General features: G+C 44.6%; 1 protein-coding gene across 1 annotated transcript in view; it reads right to left on the bottom strand.

Moving 5' to 3' along the window:
- LOC144831615 (uncharacterized) overlaps positions 1 to 7,321 on the bottom strand; it is a 43,360-nt gene extending 36,039 nt beyond the window's left edge. Inside the window, exon 1 of the mRNA XM_078689010.1 lies at positions 7,230 to 7,321. The gene's annotated coding sequence lies outside the window, so the exon portion shown is untranslated. The remainder of the gene's footprint in view (positions 1 to 7,229) is intronic.
- Between the last annotated feature and the right edge of the window lie 5,379 nt (positions 7,322 to 12,700).

The raw sequence follows: 12,700 nt of genomic DNA, 5'->3' as shown, positions 1-12,700 counted from the left end.
TTACAAACTCATCGATATCAAACACTATACTGATACTCTTCTGCATGCAGGAAATCCAGCTCAATGGCCTTTGCACAGATCCCTTTGGCCAATCCAATATGGGGAGAAGGCCCTACTGTCTCAAACACACTACTGTGTGCCATTCACTACCAGTCTATGTAGCAGACACATGCACATGCCTTACCCTTTACCGACACTGCACGCTGTCCCCAGAGAGTACTCAGATATAGCAAGAGGCATGCAGAACCTTGGCAAGCATCTTCTTAAAAGCCAGCCTAGTAACAGTAACCTACATACACAGGCCCCATCATGGCAAATCTGTGGCACATTTGAAGAACTACCTCCATGGGTGGTATAACCAGTTCTGCAGGCCCACGGAGAAGGTGTTGAGTTACATGCCCTAGGTATATGTCTCACCTCTAGACAATGGACTTACAGCAAACTCAATTTAGCCAATCATGTATACACTAATCACCAGTATGTGTATGACAAGCACATCCTTTTGGCACTGAATGGCAGTGTAAAATGCGATCAAAGTCCTTAGGCTGTTACGTAGATCAGCGGAAAACCAGGAGGGACAAAAGCAAAAAAAAAGGTGAGGGAAAGCACTCTAGAAAGGGCCACTTCTAACAGAATTTATTAAGATTGGTGTGTTTGATACAAAGGTATCACATATCTGTCCTCTATGTGCTTAAACACATTTATAAAGGAGAACAGTTGGAACCTGGGACCTCTTAACTATCTCACTTGAGCTGAGATTGGTAACCCGTAAATACATTGATCCCTCCCTTTGGTTCATTTACACCATTCGGTGATTGGGATTAAATCCCAGATCCAAAGCCATAAAGTTTTTTCAAGTATTGGTACCACTAAACAGCACATTACACCTAAAACACTTGAAGACTCACATTTACGTCACACTTAAATTACATTGTTAGCTTCTAAAATATAATTCAACTTTTGGTAATTTATAAATAATGTTCATTAGGTTTTTTTTCCTGGCCATCTTTAGGACTCTCGTTCCCTCCCATACAAATTTTTTTCTTTCACATTTCGGCCGATATCTATTAATGACTTTTCTCCACCCTTCGTGTGTTTTCTCTCTGTATCACTGCAGAGGTACATTAAAAACACAGACATGTACGTTCCATTGCTTGAAAGGCCTCCTACCTGGCAGACCCAAGGTTAGTGCACACAGACACACAATCCCTGTAGCAGACACACAACCTCTGCAGCAGATAATGCTATAAGCCAACCTATGCCTCTGAAAACTATTGCAATGACTGAGGTTTTACCTAGACTGAGATATGAACAGGGGCAAAGTGGCATGGGGCAGCACAGAAGCCTTAACGTTCAGCTGCCTGGGGGACATGCTTCTGACAAGGGGTACAGTTGGGCAAGTCAACAAACTGACAGCGAGAGCCGAGCAAAGAGTGTGCACAGATTTCTCAAGGAGCGCTAAGATGCAGTGCAATGTGAACACATTTTTCACAGTGCAGTAAGATGCAGTGCAGTGGCACACATTTCTCAGTACAGTAAGATGCATTGTAGTGACACAGATTCCTCATAGTGCAATAAAGTTACAGTGCATTAAGATGCAGTGTAGCGTGCACCGATTCCTCACAGTGCTGTAAGATGCAGTGCAGTGCACAGATCCTTTCTTTAAAACAAATGATGACCACAAACACCCCGAGGGCCGGACAGAAAGGCCTCTAGAGGTCCCTGGATAGAAGAGCCCGGCTACTGAAGGAGATTTCCTCCAGGATTATTCAGTCTATTTCTACAAACACAGCACAAGGTGCTGACAATCTCCTACCTGAGCAGAAACCTGTGCAGACATTTCCAGGCTCTCTCCTCCTCCTATGGCTGGGGTGGGGCTGGGGCAGCTTTGGGATCTGGGAGAGGTGGTGGAGGGGGCTGTGAGGGTCTGAAGATGAAGATAACTGCCAGTCCTGCCAAGTGTCACACATCTCGTGGTAAACTAAAGCATTTTAAGTTAGGTTACCGCATTGCCGCATGTAAAACAATTGTCACGCAAGTCAGCTTACTTAAAAGCTGAGTGTATCACCAGTTTTCATGGTTCGTAGAGTCCGAGATTTTGAATGGTTAAACTTTAAGGAAACACAAAGCAGGCAGAGCACAGCAGCCAATGGGAGTTCTGCTGTGCTTTGTTGATACCAGCCTAGTTTAACCTGATTGGATGGTGTTTTGCTTGTGTTACGTAACTTACGTATGTAGACTGACCTGACTAAATCGCCCAGTACATGCGTGCAGCGGTATGGCCTGCCCTCACAGGGAAGTTATGTTTACTACTCAGCAGTCTGTCACCGTGCAGCATTAGTGCTGCTAAAAGAATAAAGTTAATCTAAATCAGTCAATGTCTGCCTCGTTTTGAAAGACAGGGACCGAAATGATTCAGTCAGATCAAACAGGAAGTTTTCAGTTTAAAATCTCTGCTGCAGCCAGTGCGGGCCAACAGGAATTGCAGCCCCCGGAATTAAATTAAAGGACAGGGGAGTCCTCCTCAACACATGCTATCTTCCCATAATCGGGGTGCGGCAGAAGCAGGAGTGTTCTCTGGAGGCTGTGTCTGGTCACAGTAAGAGGAGGTGTAGACAGCGTGCCACACCATGCACTCACTCTTCAAATGTGGCAAGTATTTGCTACAATTGCGCCGCTGGGGACGTCACATCCTGCTGCCAAGAACCGCAAAGTTTTGAGGAAGGCACGCCTCCGCGCTGCATGGTTTGCGGGCGGCTCTGCAGTAACATTAGGCAAGAAAGAAACCTGTTGGCAAGAGATTCTCTCGCATTAACCAGGGAAACGTCATAAGCTAGCCTCTGACAGTATCAACTGGAAAAGTTGATATCTGTTCAGACAGTGGACTTTCACTTTCCGGACAGATCAGAGAGCATGTACCCGGTGGACTGTCTTGACTGCGTGGATCAGAAGATGTACTCTGCAGCAGGAAGAGAGGCCCCGCTGGAGGGTGATCCGTGAGAAGCTTGTCTGTTCTAAAAACCGACGGCAAAGCATAAATGCAGTAAGTCTGTTTAAAATGACAGAAACTGTTTCTAACTGCTAAAGAGTACATGCAGTTCTCTTAAGTTATTAACTCGTCCAAGTAAGTTAACTGTGTAGGTGGTGGTGCGCCGGACCCGGAACCTCTCACTATACTGGTGTGGCATTTCAAAATACTACAGCCAGCTGTGTGTGTCTCACAGCCTCTCCTGAAGCCTGCCCAGCAATCATTGCTGTAACACATGTGCGGACTGCGGCGGCTGGAGTCCGTGAGCCAGCTTACTCTGATTCATTTATGGTATATGCCCAAGGCAGCTCAGCTTTGTGTTAGGGCCATCACATCCGGTTTAGGGTCATATGGTTCTGCAGTCTAAACGCTAGTCCTTTCTCTTTTTGGTATTAATTCTTAGAAGAGCCATGTGACCTATTTTTTAGATGTCCGCTTTTTATTGTTTTGTAATGGTGGCATCTGAGGCTGATGTTAGAAGTTACTTGAAAAGTCTTACTTTCAAGATTACAGCATTTGCTTATGAATAAGGTGGCCCCTGCAGTGGCAGCTTTACAGACTCCTTTCACTCCAGTCCAACAGATAAACCTTTTCCCATCACATTCATTTTTTTGCATGATCCCGTCTTGGACAACAGACACCACATGGTAAAAGTGATTTGTTTTATTCTCCTTGTTTTTACATGCTCCTTATCTTTTATTTTGGACTAATTTGCTAAATTTTCGCCTTTTTCCTTATTAGTCAATACATTATTCTATCCAAAATTCACAAGTTTATTATACAACCAGCATTGTACAAGGGCAGCAATTAAATAGCAATAGAATAAAACACATACTTATGAAATATGTAAGTATGGGTATGGTCTTCAAAGCTTTGTCATATGAAGTGATGCCCACCCACTTCATAGCTGCCAAGGTTTCAGATTGCTATGTGTGACATTTTTTTGTTGTAATTGTGAGTCAGCCATCTCAGGCATTTGCAGGAGTTTTAAGATCTTCTTAAAGTTTCTCGATGCTCAAGTGAGTCTAATTTCAAATATTTATACGTTTCCCTCGTCTTCATTGCTTGATTTTCTGCTTGCAAGACAGTGTCACTCATAGTAGTTGAAATACCACTCATAATTACACTGAAATTATGAAAATGTCACACATAGCAATTTGAAACCTTGGCAGCTGTGAACTGCACAGACAGGCTGGGGGTCCTTGCTCCTCTTCTGCAGGCTGGACACAGAGGGAGAGGCCGGAAGTAATGTCAGCATCCGCTGCTGTCTCTGCCACGCTGACCCGGAAAAATAACCCCTTCTCCCTTTCATACAATGTGCTTAATGCTGTGGTTCCCAAACTGTGCGCCGCGGCGCCCCGGTATGCCGTAATGAGGTGCCAGGGGCGCCGCGCACACTAGGGTGACCAACTGTCCGTAAATTCCACGGGCCTTTTATCTGTAATTTTGGCCATCACAGGGAGCAGCGCTGCTCCCCTTTGTGAGGCCTCACCCCTGCTGCTGGAGGCGCCTCGCACTCCTCCAGGAGCACGAGAGCAGCCCCTCCCGCCCATTGTCATTCAGTATGCTGCTGATTGCCACTTACTGAATGTCAATGGGGCAGTCTGGGGGTGTAACACCATGTGGCGGCCTCCTCCTGCCTCAGTGTACAGAAGGGCATTCTGTACGATAAAAAGTAAAACGCCCATGCTGCAACGTTAGAAATGACTTCATTCAAAGAAGCCTGTAAAATAAGTTTCAAAGAACAGGTTATCGTTCTCTCACAGTCCTGTCGTTTTAGAACTGAAGTATTTTCAATATTGTATTCAGCAAAGCCATGGTTGCTCCTTTTTTTTTAAGGAACTAGCAACCATTGACAAAGCCAATAGTCCTGGCTTGTTGAGGTGTAATGATACTTGCTGTATTATATATCTGGATGCAATGACAGAGACAACATAATACCAGTGAGGCGGAACACTATGCTAAGCGCAGATTTTTAGCCTAGGTGTTTTAAGCTGCGCTCTTAATTACGTCAAACACCCCCTTTGAAGAGACCCCCTAGTTTTTTTACACCGCTTAAAGCCCTGGAAACAACACCATGTTACAGTAACCTCACATCCTGGCACTGTGCATCATGCATTACTTCTACGTTTTCAGTCTGCCTATGTGCAGGGGCATAGTGAACTCTCCACCAGCCCACCCCTTGCTGTAGTTCATTCTTGATGAGACTCTTCTGCCTGCAACTCTGCAAACAAAGGCTCAGCTCATAATGTGAAAAGATGGGTGAGTAAATAAGTGAAGGAATGTCTGAATGGCTGGATGGATTACTGAAAGGATAAATGCATGAATGAATGGGGGAATGGATAGATAATGAAAGAAAGGATGGATGGATGAGTGAATGAATGGAAGTATGGATGAGAGAAAAGGTAAATAGATGGATGTATGGGTGGAAGGGTAGATGTATGGGTGGAAGGGTAGATGGATGGGTAAAAGTGTGGATGGGTGTGTGAAAGGATGGATGGATGAGTGAAAGGGCAGCTGATGGGTGAGTGAATTGGTGGATGGGTGTGTGAAAGGATGGATGGGTGGATGAATGAAAGGGTAGATGATGGGCCAGTGAATGGGTGGATGGATGAATTGATAAGTGAAATGGTGAATGGATGGATGAGTGAAAGGGTGGATGTAAGGATTGATGAGTTAGTGAAAGGGGGTAGATGGACAAAAGGATGGAAAGATGAGTGAAGTGAAAGGGTGGATGGATGAGTGAACGGATGGCTGGATGAGTGAACGGATGGTTGGATGAGTGAAAGAAAGTATGAGTAATAGGATCAATGGATGGATTCATGAATGGATGAGTAAATGGGTGGGTAGATGGATGAATAAGTGAAAGGGGGATGGAGAGAGAAAGGGAGGATGAATGACTGAAAGGGTGAATGGGTGGAAGGATAAATGACTGGGTGAATGGATGAGTAAGTGAATGGGTGGATGGATGAGTAAGTGAATGGATGGCTGGTTGGAAGAGTGGATGATTGTACAGATGGGTGGGGTGAAAGGGTGGGTAGATGAATAATGGATGGATGAGTGAAAGGGTGGATGGAGGGATGGATGAGTGAAATGATGGACGGAAGGATATATGGTGGATAGGTGTGCAAATGGTTGAATATGTTTGGATATAGATGGGCACACAGATGGAAGGACAGAACTTTTTAGTGTAAAAATTAAGCTGGGGATACTGATTACGACAGACCAAACTCAATGTTCCATTTTCTCAGAGCGGGTCTCAGTACCAAAAGGTACTGAAAGCAGCAGCTGGCATAAATAAGGGTTTGGGACCAGGCACTCTGTTGGGGAAAAAAACGATGGATTGGGATGCAGCCAAAGTGATTGCCAGTGGATGAGATTAATAATTCAAGCATTCCAACCAATATAATACCTTCATTGCGTCCCAAATACTTTAAGGAAGATAACAGGAGGTACACACCACCCACCCACCCACCGGTAAAAAAATGGTGGGGAGCCCCGGCCAACTGCCGATTAGGTCAGGGGAGCCACAGGTCCAAAAAGTTTGGGAACCACTGCCTTAATGGATTTCAACAGCAGGCGCGGAGCGCCCTCTGGTGGCCAATGACAGAAACGCCGGCGCCGGATGTTGTGTCAAGGACGAGGGTTATTTAAAGGTCACAGACATGTATGCCCTGCACTCAGTTTGTCTCAACCTTGGTTCAAAAAGAACCGTGCATATTTCAGACTCCACAAAATGTGCCTGTATCAATCAATCAGTGCTACCACAGGCCCCAGAGAGCATTGATTTCTGATCTGAAATAGATAGAGGACTCAGTGTTAGAACTAGAACGAGTCCAGATCAGAGTCTGCAGGAACAAAGGGGAAACAAGCTGAATTATTAGTGTCTCAGATGCCTTAATTATGCTGCAAATACAAAAAGAACTCATTCAGAGAGTGACAAAACAGGTTAAATATGATCTTGTATTCGCTATCAGAGATCAAATGGGAAGAGAAGTACTGAGACAAGAAGCACTTCATAAAATATTTAGAGACCTCTAAGGAACTTTATATTCAAGTGTTGATAACCTGAATGCGAAAAGCATAAAACCTTTCTTAGATGAATTAATCTTTCCCCAAGGGCTGTAGTATATATCACGGAAGGCCTCACAGCCCCCATCTCACAGCAGAAACTACTCCAGGCTGATTGTTCCCATCTTACCTGGGAGGGGGGGTCTATGAGGGTCTGAAGATAACTGCACCAGACAGACAGGGCGTCCTTCCTCCTCTGCCCCAGGCTGGACAAAGAGGGAGAGGCCGGAAATGATGTCACCATCGGCTGCTTGTTCTGTGTCTGCCACCGCTGACCTGGAACAGGAAACACTTCTCCCTTTCATACAATGTGCTCAGTGGATTCATCTCAGCAGGCGAGGCGCGCCCTCTGCTGGCCACTCAAGAACCATCACATCCAGTCTCGAGTGAGAAATACACAAACAAGCATTTTGTGGCAGGAAATGCCTGGGTTTAGATGTCACAGAAATGAATGTATTTAACATACACACACAGTCCTGGTACAGGGTCTCGCCCTTGGTTGTTTCATATGACCATCTTCAAAACACTGATGCAGAGAACTAAAGAGTATTTACAGTCAAGTGGAAGTGACAGTTTATATTTCATTCAAATAATGAGCATATGTGTTAGTGGTGCAATTAAACTGGGCAGCTTATTAATTTTTTTATTTTCTTTTTGAAACACTTTATTTATCCGATTTTTCAAATACACATCATGGTACATAGCAAAGTAAATAGAGAAAAATACCATGCAATTTCATACACCAGACCAATTACAGTTTGGCATAAGTCATATGTCAAAGCGAAAATTAAAAGAACAGATTTTTTCTAATCTTTCTGTGTTTTTGGGTTATTTCTTATCATAGCTGCCAAGGTTTCAGATTCCTATGAGTGACATTTCAATGACTATGAGTGACACTTTCTGGCCAGCATAATTAAGCGAAGAAGAAGAGGAAAGCATATAAATATCTGAAATTATACCCATCTGAGCAACAAGAAATTAAAACGTTAAGTGCTGCAAAGCACCAGAAATGGAAGGGCACTAACTTAGTGCCCTTGTAAAGTCAGAGGCACAACACTACTGTTAAATGCTGCAAATAGTTAAAATATCTAAAACACTCCTAAAACCATTTATAAGCATTTTTTTTACGGAGTTTTATATAGCGCGAACTTGACCCGATATCGGGTATCAGAGCGCTTTACATAGCACCAGTTGCGTTACATGAGGACACATTCATCATTTTGCAAGGCACAGGGAGATTAAGTGATTTGCCCAGAATCACAGGATTTTCATTGTCATTTCCAAGACTCGAACCCGGTTCCCCATATTCGAGGTTGACCGCCCTAGCTGTTAGGCCTACTATGGTTTCACCATTCAATTTCGCCATGCATGCAATGGTGTCAAGCTATTTCTGTGAAATCGACTGATGGAGCTAAATCTGTTTGTATATTTCTGTATTAAACATGCAGCGCAAATGGTGTAATTCATAAGGATATATGCGGACTGCTGTGATTTCTGTCTCGAATCAGAAGGAACGCTGGACGTGAGAGGAGCTCTCTGAACTGGTGGATGTCAACAGCTTCAAAGTACTAGTGTTGGCAGGCGACAGCAACAATTCCAGGGGCCTGGGCAGGTGGGAAATTGAACTAGGGACATGTTGCCACAGCCTCAGATACCTGTTGGAGGACGGGCTGGTGTTCCACCGGCAGAAAAGCAATTAGTCATTCCAGCTTTCACCAGCCTTAGTACAACCACTGGGCCCTAGGCTTTTTGCTGGTAATCAATCGAGGCAAAGGAGGAACATCACTGGTCAGGCGGCTCTCTCTGTCCCACGTGGGACCCAGGTCCAGTCTTGTACGATGTGAGCAGCCCGACACAGATTTCCTATGCCTCACCCGTCATCATTATAGTCAGGTAACAGCCTGGCAGGCTGCTGTATTTCAAAACACACTCACTAGCAAAATATAAATCATTAAATATAGCTGAGATTCTGAATGCCACATGAGCCGGCGCGCCACGCGACCACGACCTCAGTTTAGTTGCATGAGTATGGCCAGCCCTGACATGTACCAAGCATCAGGCGTTAGACTAATGCATTTCAGTGTGGTGGTCCGCATCACTGCACTGAAATGCGAAGTGACGCATTATAGCCCCTCCTCAGCTGCTATAATGGATGTATGTCAGTACAACGTGATCTTTTAGATCGCGGTACATGACCACGCTGCCATTACAACGCAAGTCGTTACAACGACTTGCTTTGTACGGCGTGGATTGTGGAATATTATAATTTTATGTTCCACCACCAGTCCACGTAACAGTAGGGAAGGTGTTGGAATATAAAATTGCAATATTCCTTATACAACAGCGCCATCCTTGCATTGTAATGGCATCGTTGTAAAGGCATCACGGTGTTTTCACCACGTTGTAAACGATGTTCCCCGCTATAATGCACCATGACTGAGAGGCAATGTGTGTTGCGCGCTGTTCCCGTTAGGTTTCAGGGGCGTGCTCATGATCTGCTCCTCACATCTCTCTACTTTTTAACAATGTATTAGGACTGGACACACCCCGGGCAGATACCACACGGCATCACTGAGGAGTCACTACCCAATAAGTGGGGGTGAGTCACAGGGTCAGTCCTGCAGTGTGGCCAGCCCGCGCTAACCGCAGCGGTGCAAGTGGGTGGCATTTCAGGAAGTGTTCACAGACACTTGTCAGTGTGTTGGGCAAAATAATGTTAGGAAAGGTCCTCTTCGCTGCTCGCACCACGGCATTGTGGATGAGGATCGATTCCCGGACCCAGAGTTGGTCACGCCTGACTTGCCATTTTGGTGAAGCTGGTCAGAACCTCCATATGCTCCCCAGCCCGGCAATATGGATTCCGTGAGTTACCATGTCACATACAGGCTGAGCCCACCAGCACGGTCAAAAGAGCTGATGCCCGTCCGAGTCAGCAGCCTGCCCCCCTGCCAGAGTGAGTACTGTCACCGCAACACACACAAAGGAGTAGGAAAGTGGATAATAAAAGTTGGCACAAGCTCAGTGAGAAAAAACTGCACTCGCACACAAAACCATGACATGCTTCATCATTGGGCTTGCTTACTAAAAACCTTGTGTTCCATGATACCCCCTTACCCCATGAGCATCTACATGTGAATAAAACTAAATAAAATATGAGAAACACAAACAACTGAACATCCTGTGTGGCTCTAGAAAAAAAACTTGATGAACAAAAACATAGGAGAGACACAAGTTGCGAACCTTAGGAGTAAGAACACAGAAGTACGATTAGATGTCAGAAATCAAATACAAAGTTTACTACACACTACCTAGAGGAACACCACACAGTAGATGATCTATTATTATTATTATCATTATTATGCGTTCTTATATAGCGCTCGATTACCTGTAGGCATCTCGGCGCTTGCCTTGGGAACCCATCCTGGCTTTATCCCTGTGAGATAACCGTACTGGGCATCCCCAAGGTGAAAGCCAGGCATCCCGCCGTGGGGGGGCCGTAGTGGAGATTAAGCAGGCTGATGCCCAGAGCTGCAGAGTGTGAACCCGTGATTCGAGTAGGCACCGAAACAAGAATGATCAAGTCCGTGGATATTTGGGCTCAAGACCCTGCCGCGTCGGAAATTGAACCCTGGTCCCGGGTCTGACCTCTGCTTCAGGACCTACCTCCTCTAACCAGTGAGCCACACTTCTCCAATCTATCCTGTATGGTGCTGGACTAAACCAGAATCAGACCACCTACAGGAGATAAACAAAGATTACTCCTGATGAGTGAACAGAAGTGGGTGTACAGACTAAAAAGCCACGTGTTGGGATTGAATGATGAGATTTCATGGAACACCCTGAATATATGAAGTTGACCACTATATAGACTCCAGTTTTGATTAGTGGCTCCCTTGCCCCATGAGCATCTATCGGTGAAAAAAACTAAATAAAATATGAGAAGTCGGCAATAGAAAAAACTTGATGAAGGAAAACGTAAAAGAGATACGAGTTAATGCGAACTTTAGGTGTAAGAAGGTTCCCTACATTTTAGATTATCTATATATTGTATCGGTTTAAACATGTATAGGAATTATCCCCTTGTCAGTACGACTAATAAGCATAATTACACATCAGGTACTGTTTTTATAATTTATAACACTACGATGGGTGACCCCCAGCAAGAAACAACATTCCTCCAGAAGGGAATCTGAATATTACATTCACGCTTCCAGTCAATCATAATTCATCGGCAACAAGCTGCGGGCATATATGTTTATACCGCCATGCAACCTTGAGGAATGGACAAGCATTCAATAAAGTAATTTTTCTAATAACCTGTAAAAAAATCACACCATAGATCTGAAGTTCAGAATAATGACGCTGTAAATGTCGAGATCATGTGACTCCTACCTTCCCCAAGTTGCCGGAACTTCTCCCGTCTTAGGGTAGGAGAAGGACAACAACTTGCCACCTACACGGCAAGAGTTGGAGAATGCCCCGGAAGTGTACCCACCATGAGGAAGTAAGGAGCTAGGGGTGGGGTTCCATGGGACGGGACCACTCTACAAGATGTGGACAAAGATTACGGTACTGGGTGTGCAGTTACTCCGACAAAGTAAATACATGATTGCTTACTTTAATTATGACTATGTGTGGTGATATATATACATGTATATCATGAACTGGAGCATTTCCACTATTATCCAGGCATTCTTTCAGCGGTCATAACCCTTAAGACTGTGTGAAATGACACTACGAGTTGCTTCTGAATTGATTGATTTTCCACATTTATACTGGGTGGGCAGTTACACCGACAAAGTGATTGCTTACTTTAATTTTGACTCTGTGTGGTGTATACGCATTTATATTGTGAACTGGAGCAGTTCCACTCTAATCTAGGTATTTGGTTAGCGTCATGACACTTGCGACTGTGTGAAATGGCAACATGAGTTGCTTCCAGATTTATTGATTTTCCCAAGTTTTAAATAATACCATTATGTATATGTGTTATCTCCTTATAGAGTTTGACTACATAGGGTCCCTCCAAACACCTCGCTAATTGTAGTGATTCACTTGGTGAAACTCGGTGAGTGAGATTTTCTTGCGCAGCGTTAGTGGGCGCATTTGATTGAAACTGATTTCGGTGATGGTAAAAGCGTTTTCCTGAGTGTAATGTGGCGTGGACACTGTTCCACGATGAATGTTTAGTCCAATTTGGACGCAATGCTTGAAATATTATACCAATAGGGTACTGTGAGCTTTGAGGTGGTGCGTGGATGTGGTGCAAAGAGGGAAGAAGCACCCAGGGGTTTGGATTTTCTACTCCCTGATACTTTGTAGAGGATCAAAAGGCAATCTAGTAATAATTCTCTCCCCTCCGTGTGCGTTTCCTACAGATTACAAAGTGTGCGTGAAATAAGGAACCCCATGTTGGAAGGAATGCATTCAATAGATACCTAAGGCAGGATCAGAGGGTACTATATTTTGGGATCCGGAGGGTCCTGATGAATGCTGGAGTGACCCGACACTGTGGGCACGATTTAAACAGCAGAAACATGTTGACATCTTGGCAGTAAGGAGGGGTGAAAATCTTCTCCTGTCACCATCATCCTTCACATT

This window comes from Lissotriton helveticus, chromosome 1_1 (genome assembly GCF_964261635.1).
Source record: "Lissotriton helveticus chromosome 1_1, aLisHel1.1, whole genome shotgun sequence".
Lineage (NCBI taxonomy): Eukaryota > Metazoa > Chordata > Amphibia > Caudata > Salamandridae > Lissotriton > Lissotriton helveticus.
The sequence above is the reverse complement of the archived record's forward strand: the minus strand, read 5'-3'. Positions and strand labels throughout refer to the sequence as shown.